The sequence below is a fragment of the Entelurus aequoreus genome, linkage group LG11 (genome assembly GCF_033978785.1).
Source record: "Entelurus aequoreus isolate RoL-2023_Sb linkage group LG11, RoL_Eaeq_v1.1, whole genome shotgun sequence".
Classification (NCBI taxonomy): Eukaryota; Metazoa; Chordata; class Actinopteri; order Syngnathiformes; family Syngnathidae; genus Entelurus; species Entelurus aequoreus.
This window is the reverse complement of record NC_084741.1, coordinates 40,556,109-40,574,357: the sequence shown is the minus strand read 5'-3', so window position 1 is coordinate 40,574,357 and position 18,249 is coordinate 40,556,109. Positions and strand designations below refer to the sequence as shown.

At 42.8% G+C, this 18,249-nt stretch overlaps 1 protein-coding gene across 5 annotated transcripts in view; it reads right to left on the bottom strand.

Annotated features, from left to right (window-relative positions):
- Positions 1 to 18,249, bottom strand: part of LOC133660114 (transcription factor HIVEP3) — a 142,929-nt gene that overhangs the window by 57,138 nt on the left and 67,542 nt on the right. For 4 of the 5 annotated variants that reach the window (XM_062063262.1, XM_062063260.1, XM_062063258.1 and 1 more), the window contains exon 2: positions 7,286 to 7,333. The exons of the other annotated variant lie outside the window; for it this stretch is intronic. The gene's annotated coding sequence lies outside the window, so the exon portion shown is untranslated. The remainder of the gene's footprint in view (positions 1 to 7,285; positions 7,334 to 18,249) is intronic. 5 annotated transcript variants of the gene reach the window in all.

Below are 18,249 nucleotides of genomic sequence, written 5' to 3'. Positions count from 1 at the left end.
TGTACTGTAGTTTTATGTATACTAAAATATTGAATTATCGGAATATTTAATTGAATTCATTTTAATTTCTCAATATAGTAAGGGGGTGAGAAACTTCACACGAAGCAAACATTTCGTAATCCCATGTACTTTTGTGTATAATAATATATTTAATGCATATATGTTTAAATATGGTAGAGGAGTTTGCGTGTCCCAATGATCCTAGGAGCTATGTTGTCCGGGGGCTTTATGCCCCCTGGTAGGGTCTCCCAAGACAAACTGGTCCTAGGTGAGGGATCAGACAAAGAGCAGCTCGAAGACCTCAATGAAAAATAAAAACTATGGACCCAGATTTCCCTCGCCCGGACGCGGGTCACCGGGGCCCCCCTCTGGAGCCAGGCCCGGAGGTGGGGCACGATGGCGAGCGCCTGGTGGCCGGGCCTGTCCCCATGGGGCCCGGCCGGGCACAGCCCGAAGAGGCAACGTGGGTTCCCCCTCCAATGGGCTCACCACCCATAGCAGGGGTCATAGAGGTCGGGTGCGATGTGAGCTGGGCGGCAGCCGAAGGCAGGGCACTTGGCGGTCCGATCCTCGGCTACAGAAGCTAGCTCTTGGGACGTGGAACGTCACCTCGCTGGGGGGGAAGGAGCCTGAGCTAGTGCGCGAGGTGGAGAAGTTCCGACAAGACATAGTCGGACTCACTTCGACGCACAGCAAGGGCTCTGGAACCAGTTCTCTCGAGAGGGTCTGGACTCTCTTCTACTCCGGCGTTGCCGGCAGTGAGAGGCGACGGGCTGGGGTGGCAATTCTTGTTGCCCCCCGGCTCAGAGCCTGCATGTTGGAGTTCAACCCGGTGGACGAGAGGGTAGCTTCCCTCCGCCTTCGGGTGGGGGAACAGGTCCTGACTGTGGTTTGCGCTTACGCGCCAAACCGCAGCTCAGAGTACCCACCCTTTTTGGATTCACTCGAGGGAGTACTTGAGAGTGCTCCCCCGGGTGATTCCCTCGTTCTACTGGGGGACTTCAACGCTCATGTTGGCAGCGACAGTGAAACCTGGAGAGGCGTGATTGGGAAGAATGGCTGCCCTACCCGAGCGGTGTTTTGTTATTGGACTTTTGTGCCCGTCACAGATTGTCCATAACGAACACCATGTTCAAACATAAGGGTGTCCATATGTGCACTTGGCACCAGGACACCCTAGGCCGCAGTTCCATGATCGACTTTGTAGTTGTGTCGTCGGATTTGCGGCCTCATGTTTTGGACACTCGGGTGAAGAGAGGGGCGGAGCTTTCTACCGATCACCACCTGGTGGTGAGTTGGCTGCGATGGTGGGGGAGGATGCCGGACAGACCTGGCAGACCCAAACGCAATGTGAGGGTTTGCTGGGAACGTCTGGCAGAGTCTCCTGTCAGAGAGAGTTTCAATTCCCACCTCCAGAAGAACTTTAAACATGTCACGAGGGAGGTGCTGGACATTGAGTCCGAATGGACCATGTTCCGCGCCTCTATTGTCGAGGCGGCTGATTGGAGCTGTGGCCGCAAGGTAGTTGGTGCCTGTCGTGGCGGTAATCCTAGAACCCGTTGGTGGACACCGGCGGTGAGGGATGCCGTCAAGCTGAAGAAGGAGTCTTATCGGGTTCTTTTGGCTCATAGGACTCCTGAGGCAGCGGACAGGTACCGACAGGCCAAGCGGTGTCCGGCTTCGGCGGTCGCGGAGGCAAAAACTCGGACATGGGAGGAGTTCGGGGAAGCCATGGAAAACGACTTCCGGACGGCTTCGAAGCGATTCTGGACCACCATCCGCCGCCTCAGGAAGGGGAAGCAGTGCACTGTGTATGGTGAGGATGGTGTTCTGCTGACCTCGACTGCGGATGTTGTGGATCGGTGGAGGGAATACTTCGAAGACCTCCTCAATCCCACCAACACGTCTTCCTATGAGGAAGCAGTGCCTGGGGAATCTGTGGTGGGCTCTCCTATTTCTGGGGCTGAGGTTGCTGAGGTAGTTAAAAAGCTCCTCGGTGGCAAGGCCCCGGGGGTGGATGAGATCCGCCCGGAGTTCCTTAAGGCTCTGGATGCTGTGGGGCTGTCTTGGTTGACAAGACTCTGCAGCATCGCGTGGACATCAGGGGCGGTACCTCTGGATTGGCAGACCGGGGTGGTGGTTCCTCTCTTTAAGAAGGGGAACCGGAGGGTGTGTTCTAACTATCGTGGGATCACACTCCTCAGCCTTCCCGGTAAGGTCTATTCAGGTGTGCTGGAGAGGAGGCTACGCCGGATAGTCGAACCTCGGATTCAGGAGGAACAGTGTGGTTTTCGTCCTGGTCGTGGAACTGTGGACCAGCTCTATACTCTCGGCAGGGTCCTTGAGGGTGCATGGGAGTTTGCCCAACCAGTCTACATGTGTTTTGTGGACTTGGAGAAGGCATTCGACCGTGTTCCTCGGGAAGTCCTGTGGGGAGTGCTCAGAGAGTATGGGGTATCGGACTGTCTGATTGTGGCGGTCCGCTCCCTGTATGATCAGTGCCAGAGTTTGGTCCGCATTGCCGGCAGTAAGTCGGACACGTTTCCAGTGAGGGTTGGACTCCGCCAAGGCTGCCCTTTGTCACCGATTCTGTTCATAACTTTTATGGACAGAATTTCTAGGCGCAGTCAAGGCGTTGAGGGGATCTGGTTTGGTGGCTGCAGGATTAGGTCTCTGCTTTTTGCAGATGATGTGGTCCTGATGGCTTCATCTGGCCAGGATCTTCAGCTCTCGCTGGATCGGTTCGCAGCTGAGTGTGAAGCGACTGGGATGAGAATCAGCACCTCCAAGTCCGAATCCATGGTTATCGCCCGGAAAAGGGTGGAGTGCCATCTCCGGGTTGCGGAAGAGACCCTGCCCCAAGTGGAGGAGTTCAAGTACCTCTGAGTCTTGTTCACGAGTGAGGGAAGAGTGGATCGTGAGATCGACAGGCGGATCGGTGCGGCGTCTTCAGTAATGCGGACGCTGTATCGATCCGTTGTGGTGAAGAAGGAGCTGAGCCGGAAGGCAAAGCTCTCAATTTACCGGTCGATCTACGTTCCCATCCTCACCTATGGTCATGAGCTTTGGGTTATGACCGAAAGGACAAGATCACGGGTACAAGCGGCCGAAATGAGTTTCCTCCGCCGGGTGGCGGGGCTCTCCCTTAGAGATAGGGTGAGAAGCTCTGCCATCCGGGGGGAGCTCAAAGTAAAGCCGCTGCTCCTCCACATCGAGAGGAGCCAGATGAGGTGGTTCGGGGATCTGGTCAGGATGCCACCCGAACGCCTCCCTAGGGAGGTGTTTAGGGCACGTCCGGCCAGTAGGAGGCCACGGGGAAGACCCAGGACACGTTGGGAAGACTATGTCTCCCGACTGGCCTGGAACGCCTCGGGATCCCCCGGGAGGAGCTGGACGAAGTGGCTGGGGAGAGGGAAGTCTGGGCTTCCCTGCTTAAGCTGCTGCCCCTGCGACCCGACCTCGGATAAGCGGAAGAAGATGGATGGATGGATGGATGTTTAAATATTTATTTTAAATTTATTTTAATTTCTCAATCTGTAAGGTGGCGAGAAACCCCATACAGAGCAAATAAAAAATATATGGGTTGTTTACAGAAATAATATAAAAAATGTATATAAATGAACTGTGACTGAACTGTGATGCAGGTATTTCCGGGGAGCCCTGGCACGCAGATGTGCTCTACCACACACAAACATGCACACATACACACTACACACAGACACACACACTCACACATCACATCACCGCTCCTTTGTCGAGTCCAAACATGCACTCTATTTGTAGAGCTGCGCGGCAAATAAAACAAACACTTAGCTCACCTCATCAATACCCACATGTATTCACGCGGCTTGTTATGATAGATACCAATACGGGCTAAACAATAGATTATGTTGTGCCCTGAGGACAGATAAACTCTCTTAAGTGCTTTTTAAAAAGCTGCTGTCACCCCCTTCACCTTCCCAAACACATGCCTCTTTCTCCATATTCTCTCTCACTGGTAGTAGCCTGGTGCCGGTTTCCATGGAAACAAACCTACTCTGAGCAACGGCAGATGGAGACGGAGCTGTAGGTCTAAATTTATCTCCCAGCATCCTCTCTGACTACAAACACACTGGCAGCAGGAAGTGAGGAAGGGGTAAACGCCGGGACGATGCACGGATTGACAAGCTGGCGTGACCTTTGACATCCACCCCTGTTGCGTGACAGCCGGTTGATGAGTGTGTGTAACACTGTCTGGACCAATGCAGCGTACTGTAGATGCTGAACTGAAGTTGTCAGTCAAAGTCAAGCCTCACTTCAAGCAAAGTAACTGAAGAAACATGGCTTCTAGCAAAGTAGATGTCAAACATGAACAAATCTCTCCTTTGCTCAGGGAAGCCACTTAAGTCAGTGGGTCCTTCTGAAGGAACAGCATACCAGAGGCCCTCGGTCAGTCTCTATCTGCGCTGCACAGGATGCTTTGGGAAGCAAGGTCTGAGACCAGGGGCTTTTTGACAGTCCTTTCAATACTGGCCGCTAAATTCAACACGAGAAGCACAGCCAGGTAAAATGCCAAGACTCCAAGTTATTTCCCTGGAGGTGTATTAGATGCTGTCCTGTTGACATAATCAAGTGTGAAACTTGAGTTTACATCATTTTTTAGACACAAATTCAAAAATATTGCTTTCAACATTGCGATGATTGTGTATATTATCTAGGGCTGCCAAAGTTAACAGGATACTATCGCGCTATTAAAAGTTTCCTTTAAGCAAACTACTTTTTTTAATAGCACGATTAACGTGCGTCCGACTCCTGAGTGACCCTCAGTCCATACTGTAGCAATGGAAAAAACAGCGGCATTCTGGCTGAAGCTGAGTCACAGAAAGAAATAGAGAGCCGAAAACGAACAAAGAAAAAGCTTTGAAGCCCTGGCATGAGTTCTGAGCTGCTAGCAGCTATGGCGAGCAGCAGCAGTGTTGCCAAGTCTGTGCATTACAGGTGACTTTTTTTTCTAAAGTCACTTGCAAAGTTTGTAAAGTCGGGGGTTGCGGTTGTTCTGGGCATGATTTAGAATTTGTGGTTATTTGTGCTTATTTGGGCTTGCTTTTCTATAACCACAATCAAGCAAACACGCCGGTAGTTTATCCTTTTCTACTGTACACAACATTTTCCCAGTCGACATGGCACCACCACAAACACGCGCACGCAAATGACGCTTGTGCAATTACGCCAGAGCCCAGAGTTGCAAGACAAACAAGTGATGAGAAGGAGTGAGTGAGAATTAGTGTCAGAATTAATGGGGAAAACTTAAAAGAGATTTTCATCTTTTCTGAAGTATAAATGTTGTTACAATTTTGGATATTTAATGCCAAAGCGTCAAATCATGCATTTTTGCGTGAGCTTGCGCATGTTTTGAATGCCTCTGTTTGTGGGGTTTTGCAGTCTGGCTACAGTGTGAAAGCGAGGTGGATTGGTTTTTTTTGGACATTGAGTTAAGCTCTCAGTCAAAGTTGTGACCGGGTGAATCTGTATCATGTTTATGAAGTTTATCTAAGTTTATATATTTAAACAGTGTACATTTTCAAAATATAAATGAAGATACTTTTGGAGAGGTTTGGGGTGGTTTCATATGCAATGTGGAAAGGGAACACCTCCAAAACCAAATATCATGCAGATAGATTCAAAGAACAGTGTTATAAAAAGTGAAAATTTACACCAAAAATCCAATATATATTATTGAGACCACAAGGATATATATATATATATATATATATATATATATATATATATATATATATATATATATATATATATATATATATATATATATATATATATATATATATATATATATAATATAACATAACATGAAAAACAATTTCTGCCTGTGTCTGAAAAAAACCCATAATGTTTATTAAACAAACATTTGCACAAATTAAACAAATTGCACAATCCCAAGTTGAGTGTACATTTTAATAAAGTAGACTTATTAAAGATAAAACACTTGCAATTAATTGTGATTAATCATGAGTTAACTATGAACAAAATGTGATTAATCACAATTAAATATTTTAATTATTTGACAGCCATCATATTGTCATTACTAATAGTACTTTTATTGTATTTAATTATTATTTAATTAATATATATAATATAATAATAATATTCTAATTGAATGATGTGTTAAAAACTTGATCAAATTATCTATGTATTCAACCCTTGACTGGGCTATATAATAAGCTTAATTAGTGACAGCAAAAGCAAAGCAAAGAATTCTTACCAAGATTTTGTGTCAAACTAATTCTACTAAACGCCCTTGATGCGAATCCCTTAGAGGTGATGGACGGATGGGCAGTGCCTGAAGAACTGCAGCCTGCCACCGTAGTCCCTCTGTTGCAAGATGTATGTTGTAATATGTATATGTGCTTTGCTATGGAGGTTTTTTCCCACTCCAGACTGTCTAGATTGTATTTTTTTACTCATCCTTCCCCAGCGTTTACATTTTTCCCATCTTTTACGGGGCGCCTTGTGGCGACCCATCAGCGTTCCTGTTCTGTAACCCTGTACACTGTTTGTTTGTCTAATCTTGAACGGGTTTGTGCTGAAAACAAAGTTTTGTTGTATTTGTGCAATGACAATAAAGACCTACCTACCTACCTACCTCCTATTTTCTAATATATGAACCTTCACTTGGATGAACATCTAAATCATATAAAACTAAACAACAATGTAAAATACACTATTTAAATGAAACTAGATAATAGGCTGACACATTTTCTAAACTTTTTAGCTGTATATTTATGGCCCAATCTGCTCATGAATTTAGTCGTTTTATATTATTCCACTCCAGTCCTGTAGGTGGCAGTATTGTACATGAGCATATGTGTTGACAACTGCCCAACAAATTAAGGGGAAAAAAAAGAAAAGTCCACCTTTCTTTCATTAAATAACAGATTGCACTGTCATAAATAAAACTTTATCTGGCTCCTCGCTTGGTTTTGATGAATAATTGTTTGCTATACGCACAAAGTTTCATTAAATTGCTTACTTTTTGCGTACAGTTGCAAACAAAACAAACCTGGAAACATGACATGAGAGAGACCATTCCCTTCAGCAGAAGCAGCTTTTTGCATGAAATGTTTACACCATTTCTAACAGTTGCAATGCTAACATTCTCTTTTTTTTTTACCTTCATCTGACAGGTAGTGAGGACGAACTAAGGGGGGGAAAAAAGTGAGGCAAGAGCAAGACAAAGATAGATTGAAATGAGACAGAGGGTGTCTCTCAGAGACAGAGTTGAGATTACCTGACAGAGCAGTCTGGTCTTCCCCCCCTCAGAGACGCTTCACAGGCTCTGTGAGACAAGCATGGAGAGCCGGAGAGTGAGAGCGGATATGGCTGCTTGAGTGGGTGTGTTGCCGAGAGAGGCAGCGCGGGTGGGGGGTGAGGTAAAACAGTGATGGAGAAAGGAGGGGGGACACCAAATGAATGTTTCCACTGTACTGTGTAAACATTAGGAGGGGACGGGGAAAGGTGCAGGAGGAAATTAAGGGCAATTTATATTCTTCAAGACTAAAAAAATCCTCCTGATCGACAGTATTATCCCTTAAACCAAGTTTTGGGGTGGTATTCCAGGAAAGTGAAACTAAAAGCACACACAGTCAAGCGATGAATATCTGTCTGTCTTTTTTTGCACAACATCTAAGTTGCTCGAGCTGAGCAAGATATAGTCAAGTCAACTTTTTACAGCTTTTAATTGGATGAAAAAAAGGTCTAATCCAGTTATACAGCCTATTAGATCAGCAGTTTTCAGAGTGGAAAGCAGGCCTCCCCTAAGTGCTAGGAGGCACAGCAGCTTGAGAAAATGAAGAAAAACATCTTTAGCTATGTTTTAAGGCAAAATATGTTCAGTCTGGGAGAGTCTGGAGTGTGCAGAAAACACTGCAAAGTATACTCCAGTAAATCTGTTTTTGGGAGAGTGGGGTAGGCTCCAAACGTATCATGGAGTAAACAACATGGCGTCCACGCAATTCCACTTCAGTTCTATTGGGGGCATTGAATCGCCGCTTGGCTTCAAGGGAATATGTCGGATCCCACAGCCAAAGCCAGTTGAGAACTACTGGTTTAGAATAGATAAGCCATGTACAGTGGTACCTCAAGTTGAGAGGGCCCCAACCTAAGAGTGTTTTGCAAAAATTTGAGTTACAAGCATCCACACCATTATATATATATATATATATATATATATATATATATATATATATATATATATATATATATATATATATATATATATATATATATATATATATTAAAGATTAAAGATTAAAGTGACTAGATGTGGTGAAATGTGTCCTCTGCATTTGACCCATCCCCTTGGGGAGCAGTGGGCAGCAGCGGCGCCGCGCCCGGGAATCATTTTGGTGATTTAACCCCCAACTCCAACCCTTGATGCTGATTATATATATTAGGGCTGCAACAACTAATCGATTAAATCGATTATAAAAATAGTTGGCGATTAATTTAGTCATCGATTCGTTGGATCTATGCTATGCGCAGAGGCAATTATTATTATTATTATTTTTTTAATAAACCTTTATTTATAAACTGCAACATGTACAAACAGCTGAGAAACAATAATCAAAATAAGTATGGTGCCAGTATGCTGGTTTTTTTTCAATAAAATACTGGAAAGGATAGAAATGTAGTTTGTCTCTTTTATCCGATTATTAATCGATTAATCGAAGTAATAATCGACAGATTAATCAGTTATCAAATTAAAAGTCAGTTATATATATATATATATATATATATATATATATATATATATATATATATATATATATATATATATATATATATATATATATATATATATATATATATATATATATATATAACCTTTAGCTGCTAGGGAGAATGCTACAGTGTGTTGAAGACAAGTTTGCTTGCTTCTCACAGTCTAATTTACAGAATGTACAATGTGTCATCAACATAGAATTATTACGATATAACGATAGTATTAAAATCTCTATCGTCGGACAAAATTACATCATTTATAACAGTGTTTTTCAACCACTGTGCCGCGGCACACTAGTGTGCCGTGAGATATTGTCTGGTGTGCCGTGGGAAATTATGCAACTTCACCTAATTGGTCCAAAAAATATTTTTTGCAAATCAATAGTTATAATCTGCAAATAATGTGCCGTTGCTTAGTGTATGTGCTGTGTAAAACTCGGCAGGGTAACGACGTAATACTCCATGTCAGTAGGTGGCAGCAGGTAGTTAATTGCTTTGTAAAAGTTGGAATGTGTCGGGTGAGACGAGGATGGTTTGTTGTGATCCCAATATTCAGAGCACAGCAGGAGGCAGCGTGCAGGTAAAAAGGTATGTAATGCTTAAACCAATAATGAACAAAAGGGAAAGGAAAAGGCAATGGCTATGCAAAACAAAAGTAAAACGGAACTGGCTACAAAGTAAACAGAAACAGAATGCTGGACGACAGCAAAAACTTACGACGTCCACAAAGTACATCCGTACATGATATGACAATCAACAATGTCCACATAAAGAAGGATAGCAACAACATAAATAGCCTTGCTTGCTAACACAAAGCAGGTGCGCGGAATAGCGCTCATAGGAAGACATGAAAGTGCTACAGGAAACACCAACAAAACAGGACGGGGCCACCAAAATAACAGCGCAAGACAAGAACTAAAGCACTACACACAGGAAAACACCAACAAACTCAAAATAAGGCACGGCGACCTGGTGGAGTTTCTTTTTTTAACGTTTTCTGCTCAGGATTTTTTAATTAAAAAAATTTGACTTGCCTCAAAAAAGGTTGAAAAACACTGATTTATAATGTATCCTATATGCTGCAACCCTAGTAGAAATGGGGCTAAACAGCTCTTAAACGGGGTTTTCCCCTGCAAAAGTATCTCTGTGTCATGATCACGTCTTAGCTACAGTACATGTTCTTACAGGAGAGATGCGTCTTCTTCATGAGCGATGAACCGTCTGCCTACATGTGTCATTTATGTATAGCTTCCCGTTCCTGCCACAGTGCTGCTGCATCTGTAAATGAATTCCAGAGTGTCATCCATTCTAGCGAGCCCCCGCATTACGCAGCAGCGAGGCCGGGCCTATCAACACCGCAACGGAGAGAGAGAGAGAGAGAAAGACTGGCGGAGAAAGAGAGAATTGAGAATGAACGCGGCTCCCGCTGTTCCATAGAGCGTTGCCTCTCTGGCAGAGTACAGGAAGTGTGACTCACTCGCTCTAAAATAAACACGCTCACACAGCGACGAGCCGCCACATAGAACGGGCTTATCAGAAAGAAAGGAGGCGGGAGGGGAGCACAGGGCCAGGAACACATGGTCGCCTGGTGGGATGGCAGGTGGGATGAGTCACAAGCTGCTCGTCTTTTTTGTCTTACAGCTTTATGACTTTATCAAAAATATGGATCACTACCACTAACCTTCACCACTTTCTCTTAAATGTTTTCGTTTCTCCCTGACATTTCCTCTCATTTTATGAATAGGAGCGCTGTTCTGACCCTTGCGGCTGATGGCCGCAAGGATGGAGGCATCGTATTGTAGCTACGTGAATGTGCTCATTGTCACCCTTCTGCAGCGCCACACCTTCCATACTTTCCTTCCCAGTGAGGAACCTTCGCCCCATCTGTCGTTGCTTTGTCCCTTTGTCTGTCAGACCAATGGCTTCTGACGGGAAAGCGGCGCCCGGTGCCGGGAACAGGAAGTGTTCTCCATATCAGATGTAACATTTATCAAGACTGAGCACTTTTGGACGGCGCTGGAGCAGCAGAACGCCATCAAAACTGTTGAAGAATGCAACAAAGTCACACCTTCCTTTGCAACCGCACCAACATTACACTTATAGGGAAACATTTCATGTTGTTTCGGTGCGACCACAAGGTGTAATTTTCGACCAAATGAGGGGTTACTGCATTTACAGGCAGATGATGTATTTTGGGAAATTTGTGCCATAAATTGCAAACACGTGCAGTAAAATGTGTAAATAAGGGATAACTCATAGAGGGGTGTCTCTGTTCCCAGGGAAGATTATTTCAGATTTGCGGTATTCCGGTAAACTGGCGCGCTCTGTCCATACGTGTGTGTGGTGTGTTGTGATAGGAAGGCGATCTATTTGAAGAGGGAGCCCACCGAGTGTACAAAAGACTTCTCCAACTGCATGAATTCTGAAAATAACTGAGTGTGAAGAAGATGTCTGTACACAGTACAATATTAAGAATGCTAACACTATGCCAATCGTACCCTGCTTAAGTCCTGCACATTTGGCAAGTGTCTGCCCACTGATCTGCGCTCCAGGTGGGTGCAAGATTGGAAAAGGTGGGACAGGGCATGGCACTATTGCATGCAACGTAACTAGGGCTGGGCAATATATCAAATATACTCGATATATCAAATATACTCGATATATCAAATATACTCGATATATCGCGTGTTTGTCTCCGTGCGATGTAGAAAATGACTATATTGTGAGTATTCGAGTATACTTTCTCACGCAGTTGCTTTAAGCTGCGACCATTACACGACAGGCTTTTCTCACTCGTTCTTGTCGCTCCTTCTCACAGAGACATAAAACAAGCGCACCTTCTTACATACATCACAAACGTCATACGCCCTCACCGAGCAGAGAGGTAGCGGCATGGGTAAAGTTAGCTGTAGCAGATGGTGCTAGCGGAGTGGTGCGAGTGGTAATACGAGAGAGAGAAGGTGCAAATCTGGTAACAAATGGAGGAGGAAGAATTAATTCCCAAGAAAAACAGCACAGGGTCCATCGTCTGGCGGTGGTTTGACTTCAAGCGGGAAGATGTTGAACAGACAACCGTAATATGTCAAGTATGCGGCAAAAGCGTTGCTACAAAAAGTAGCAGCACTACTAATTTGTAGCATCATTTGAAAAGTCACCCACTAGAGAAGGAAGAGTGCCTGAAACACCGCATGTCAACATCTCCGGCCGGTGCCACACCAACAAAATGCCGAATCAACCAGCACTGACCCAATTGAGCCTGGCGTCTTCCATTTCCACATCAACAAAAAATAGTCAACAACAGAAGGAGATAACGTCCGCAGTAACCCACCACATTGTGAAGGACATACACTATTTGATTTCCTATTATCCAGCTCATTTTTATTTGACAGTTTTTGAAATATCTTGTGTGACATCATGCACAAAAGTGCACTTTATTTGTTTTAAAATATTGTAGTGGCATTCTGTACAAAAAGTGCACTTTAATTTAGTGTTGTTTTGATATGTCATTTTAGTGACATCATGCACAAAAGTGCACTAATAACTTGTTTTAAAATGTCTCTGACAATCTTGCACTTTCTGTTTTGAAATTACATGAATGTTTGTGCCACTGCTTAATAACTGTTTAATAAATACAGTTTTGGTCAATTGACTTAGTTGTGATTTCCCTCTCTGCATGAAAGTTTAAAATTAGCATATATTAATGCAGTATGAACAAGAATGTTTTAATGTAGACACATAGAATCATCATACTGGTGTGATTATATGCATCAAGTGGTAATTCAAGGCTAAGGCAAAATATCGAGATATATATCGTGTATCGTGACATGGCCTAAAAATATCGAGATATTAATAAAAGACCATATCGCCCAGCCCTAAACGTAACCATATTCACGAAAGTTTTTAAGGATAACCAACTCGTTTCATTATGAAAATAAATAAAGTCTATGGTATTTTTAAAACCCAGTTTAAAACCCTTGCTTCACCACAAGTATGTATATGTGCGTAATTAAGATGTGCCAAGTTTGCAGTCATGTGACACGGGTCTTGCGAAGCATCAGCAAAGAAGCCGTTTATGCAGCTCGACACACCACAGCAGCCCATGCCATCTGCTGTATGCGCTTGGATCCTTTTTAGGAACATTTTAAACATGTGGAGGTTCCTGTGCATTAGTAAAAAAAAAAATTCATATGATGGCATAAAAAAGGATAAAAATGTTACACAATATTATAAAAACTCACACAATGATGACTGATAGAATGTTAAAATTGTTATGACAACCTTAAAAAACTTTATAATTTTCTACTGAATACAACAATCAGAATGTACATGACAATAAAGAATGTGAACATATGAACGTCGCTCCTCTGTACTTCTCAGACAACATCCTCGATCGACATCTTTTACAATCAAGCAAAACGCAACAAACACAGCGAAACATGTACGCAAATGGTAAAAATACCCACATATCTGATATAATATCACTTTTCCAAAAATTATTTTGGGAAAGTCCGGCAAGCCGGTTGGAAAAACTTAACTGGCCATATGTGCTGTAGTGTGTAGCGCTGCATGAAATGACTCTTTGACTGCAAACTTGACACCTCATTAGCTGGTTCTGAGACACGTTCGAGTTCTTTAGTCTTAATTTACCTGAAGTTGATCTTGAGTTTCGAAGCAACTAATATTTACGTACTGAATTTTTCTGCATTTCATTTTTTTGCAGGGAATTTGTATAACTAAATTGTTTCGACACTTTTAAACACATGCATTTGCGCAAAAATATTTATCCGATGAAATTGTGTGATTTCATGTACATTTGATGCCAACTTCAGCCAACTAGAGGTATCACATTCACTAACAAACATTTAAAGAGACCATCCACAGTCTGAGTCCATCAACATGCAGTCTTGATGAGTTACCCATGAGATTTCTACAGTCTATGCTGAGCAGTTTGTTAACAGGTTTTAAATCTAGTTAACATCTCACTTCAGACTTTCTCTGTATAACAATGTGTTTGATACTTTCTAATCAGGTTTTAAAACAGCTGAAACAGCTCTCACCAAGGTGACAAATCGACTATCTCCATCACAGGACATACTTTGTTGAAATTGGTAACTGTGTCTCTGACCAAATGGCTGTGGCCTGTGAGGTTCCTCAGGGCTTGATTCTGTGACCCCTATAGTTTAACTTGTACATGATGCCCCAAGGTCAGCTAATACGCAGCTTCATTGTGTCCTACCACAACTATGCAAATGACACTTAGATCTACTTGTCACTAACGGCCTGTTGATTCACTTTGTCACTGTATTGAACAGATCAGTGTGTGGATGCAAAACAATTTTATTAAGCTAAAAACAAAAACGAAAATATTGTCTGTGGCCTACAGAAGCAAAGATAAACTATTATTAGTCACCTAGAGACCCTTTCCCTGAAACCCAATAATCAGGTTAGAAATGTATGTATAATGATGGACTAAGACTTGGACTTTTAAGAGCCACATTAAAGGCCTACTGAAACCCACTACTACCGACCACGCAGTCTGATAATTTATATACACGGTCTAGCTCCATCCTATCTTGCTGACTGTATTGTACCATATGTCCCGGCAAGAAATCTGCGTTCAAAGAACTCCGGCTTATTAGTGATTCCCAGAGCCCAAAAAAAGTCTGCGGGCCACAGAGCGTTTTCTGTTCGGGCTCCAGTACTATGGAATGCCCTCCCGGTAACAGTTAGAGATGCTACCTCAGTAGAAGCATTTAAGTCCCATCTTAAAACTCATTTGTATACTCTAGCCTTTAAATAGACCCCCCTTTTTTAGACCAGTTGATCTGCCGTTTTCTTTTCTCCTTTGCCCCCTCGCCGGGTTATTCCGGTTCCGGTGACCATGGATGAGGTGCTGGCTGTCCAGAGTTGGGACCCCGGGTGGACCGCTCGCCTGTGCATCGGTTGGGGACGTCTCTGCGCTACTGACCTGTCTCCGCTCGGGATGGTCTCCTGCTGGCCCCACTATGGACTGGACTCTCACTGTTATGTTGGATCCATTAGGGACTGTACTTAGAGGGGGGCTTACCCACATTTGCGATCCTCCCCAAGGTTTCTCATAGTCATTCACATCGACGTCCCTTGTGTGGGCTCTGTGCCGAGGATGTCGTTGTGGCTTGTGCAGCCCTTTGAGACTTTTGTGATTTAGGGCTATATAAATAAACATTGATTGATTGATTGATTGATATCAATGAGGAAATCTTAACATTGCAACACATGCCAATACGGCCGGGTTAACTTATAAAGTGCAATTCTAAATTTCCCGCTAAACTTCCGGTTGAAAACGTCTTTGTATGATGACGTATGCGCGTGACGTCAATAGTTAAACGGAAGTATTCGGACACCATTGAATCCAATACAAAAAAGCTCTGTTTTCATCTCAAAATTCCACAGTATTCTGGACATCTGTGTTGGTGAATCTTTTGCAATTTGTTTAATGAACAATGAAGACTGCAAAGAAGAAAGTTGTAAGTGGGATCGGTGTATTAGCGGCTGGCTGTAGCAACACAACCACGAGGACTTTGACTTGGATAGCAGACGCGCTATCCGACGCTAGCCGCCGACCGCACGGATGATCGGGTGAAGTCCTTCGTCCTTCCGTCGATCGCTGGAACGCGGGTGAGCACGGGTGTTGATGAGCAGATGAGGGCTGGCTGGCGTAGGTGGAGAGCTAATGTTTTTATCATAGCTCTGTGAGGTCCTGTTGCTAAGTTAGCTTCAATAGCGTCGTTAGCAACAGCATTGTTAAGCTTCGCCAAGCTGGAAAGCATTAACCGTGTATTTACAGGTCCATGGTTTAATAGTATTGTTGATTTTCTGTCTATCCTTCCAGTCAGGGGTTTATTTATTTTGTTTCTATCTGCATTTAAGCACGATGCTATCACATTAGCTCCGTAGCTAAAGTGCTTCGCCGATGTATTGTCGTGGAGATAAAAGTCACTGTGAATGTCCATTTCGCGTTCTCGACTCTCATTTTCAAGAGGATATAGTATCCGAGGTGATTTAAAATACAAATCCGTGATCCACAATAGAAAAAGGAGAGAGTGTGGAATCCAATGAGCCAGCTTGTACCTAAGTTACGGTCAGAGCGAAAAAAGATGCGTCCTGCACTGCACTCTAGTCCTTCACTCTCACGTTCCTCATCCACGAATCTTTCATCCTGGCTCAAATTAATGGGGTAATCGTCGCTTTCTCGGTCCGAATCGCTCTCGCTGCTGGTGTATACAATGGGGAAATGTGAGGAGCCTTTTACAACTTGTGACGTCACGCTACTTCCGGTACAGGCAAGGCTTTTTTTATCAGCGACCAAAAGTTGCGAACTTTATCGTCGGTGTTCTCTACTAAATCCTTTCAGCAAAAATATGGCAATATCGCGAAATTATCAAGTATGACACATAGAATGGATCTGCTATCCCCGTTTAAATAAAAAAAATTCATTTCAGTAGGCCTTTAAAGATATGATTCATGTATGATGGCTCAGGTGTGATTCACTACAATAGTCTAACACAGTGGTTCTCAAACTTTTTTTGTCATCCCCCACTTTGGACAAGGGGGAGTTTTCAAGCCCCACCTGCCCCCATCACCCCAACAGAACGCTAATGCCAAGCTTAACATTTTCAAATTTATCGAACATCAAGTAACATCAAGTTGTATACATTCAAACTCAATAACATAAAATAAAATCAAGTTCAATAATAAATAAAATAACTGTGCAGCTGTGGTATAACTTGCATCAAGTTCAATATCAAATAAAATAACTTGCATCAAGTTCAATAATAAATCAAAAAAAGTGTTATAACTTGCATCAAGTTCACCCTTTGCCTCTGATGGCTGCTGGTTAGCGTCTTGCATGGCAGCTCCCGCCATCAGTGTGTGAATGTGTGTGTGAATGGGTAAATGTGGAAATACTGTCAAAGCGCTTTGAGTACCTTGAAGGTAAAAAAGCGCTATACAAGTATAACCCATTTATCATTAATTATTATCAAGTTCAATAATAAATCAAATAAAAGTGTTATAACTTGCATCAAGTTCAATAATAAGTCAAATAACTTGCATCAAGTTCAATAATAAATAAAACAAAAGTGTTATAACTTGCATCAAGTTCAATAATAAATCAAAAAAAGTGTTATAACTTGCATCAAGTTCAATAATTAATCAAATAACTTGCATCAAGTTCAATAATAAATAAAACAAGTGTTATAACTTGCATCAAGTTCAATAATAAATAAAACAAAAGTGTTATAACTTGCATCAAGTTCAATAATAAATCAAAAAAAGGGTTATAACTTGCATCAAGTTCAATAATAAATCAAATAAAAGTGTTATAACTTGCATCAAGTTCAATAATAAATAAAACAAAAGTGTTATAACTTGCATCAAGTTCAATAATAAATCAAAAATAGTGTTATAACTTGCATCAAGTTCAATAATAAATTTATAAAAAAGTGTTATAACTTGCATCAAGTTCAATAATAAATCAAATAACTTGCATCAAGTTCAATAATAAATGAAAATAAAAGTGCCACTTTGCAATCTTTGCCAAAAAAAGGAGGACAGGGCAAGTGAACATGAGTTTTACAGTACTCCAGCATTAGTGGCTGCAATGAGCCTGTTTTGCACTGCACAGCTTTTCAAATGGGGGTTGCAGGCTTGACACTGCCACTTTTAAAACCTCATTGAATTCGGGGCTGAGCTGCCTTGACGCGAGTGTTTCCCGGTGAATGACACATTGTGTCCAATGCGCATTTGGCGTAACCCTCTTTATTAGAGCCTGCAGCCCGTTTCTTGACTTTGCCATGCGCACCATCAGAGCAAAAGCCCACACAGTTTTCCCATTTAAGGTCGTGTTCTTTGAGGAAACTGTCCATTATCTTGAACAGCTCATCAGCAGTGGCTCTATTTGTTATGTATTTGCAAAACAGCAAATCCTCGCACAGTGACTCGCCATTCACAAAGCTTCCGCTTAGCCCCGCCCCCATTAGTTACTGTTGCTGTCTGTCAAACTTGCGCTCCTACCTAGAAATGTAAAGCATACAGGAAAAATAAGTAATTTACATTTATCTATATAGCGGATTTCACAGACAGAATCACAGAGTGATTTCCAGTGTGTATAGAAAATGAAAGCATAGTAAAAAAAAAAAAATCAAAGAATATAATAATAAAAAAATAAAAAAAATCTAAGTGAAATTTCCTCCCGTTCCTCGCGCCCCACCTGTCATGTCTCTATTCACCACCAGTGGGGCGCGCCCCACACTTTGAGAAACGCTGGTCTAACAGCTACTGATGGTGAGGCAAGCAAGGTTTACTGTTAAAAGAAATGTGACAATAGTCTACATTGAAACACAGGGTAAGGATACACTTCCAAGTCAGAGGTGACTATGACGCATGCATTTTTTTCGCGCAAGCGTACTAGGTCGTGTTGCGCCGGCAGAG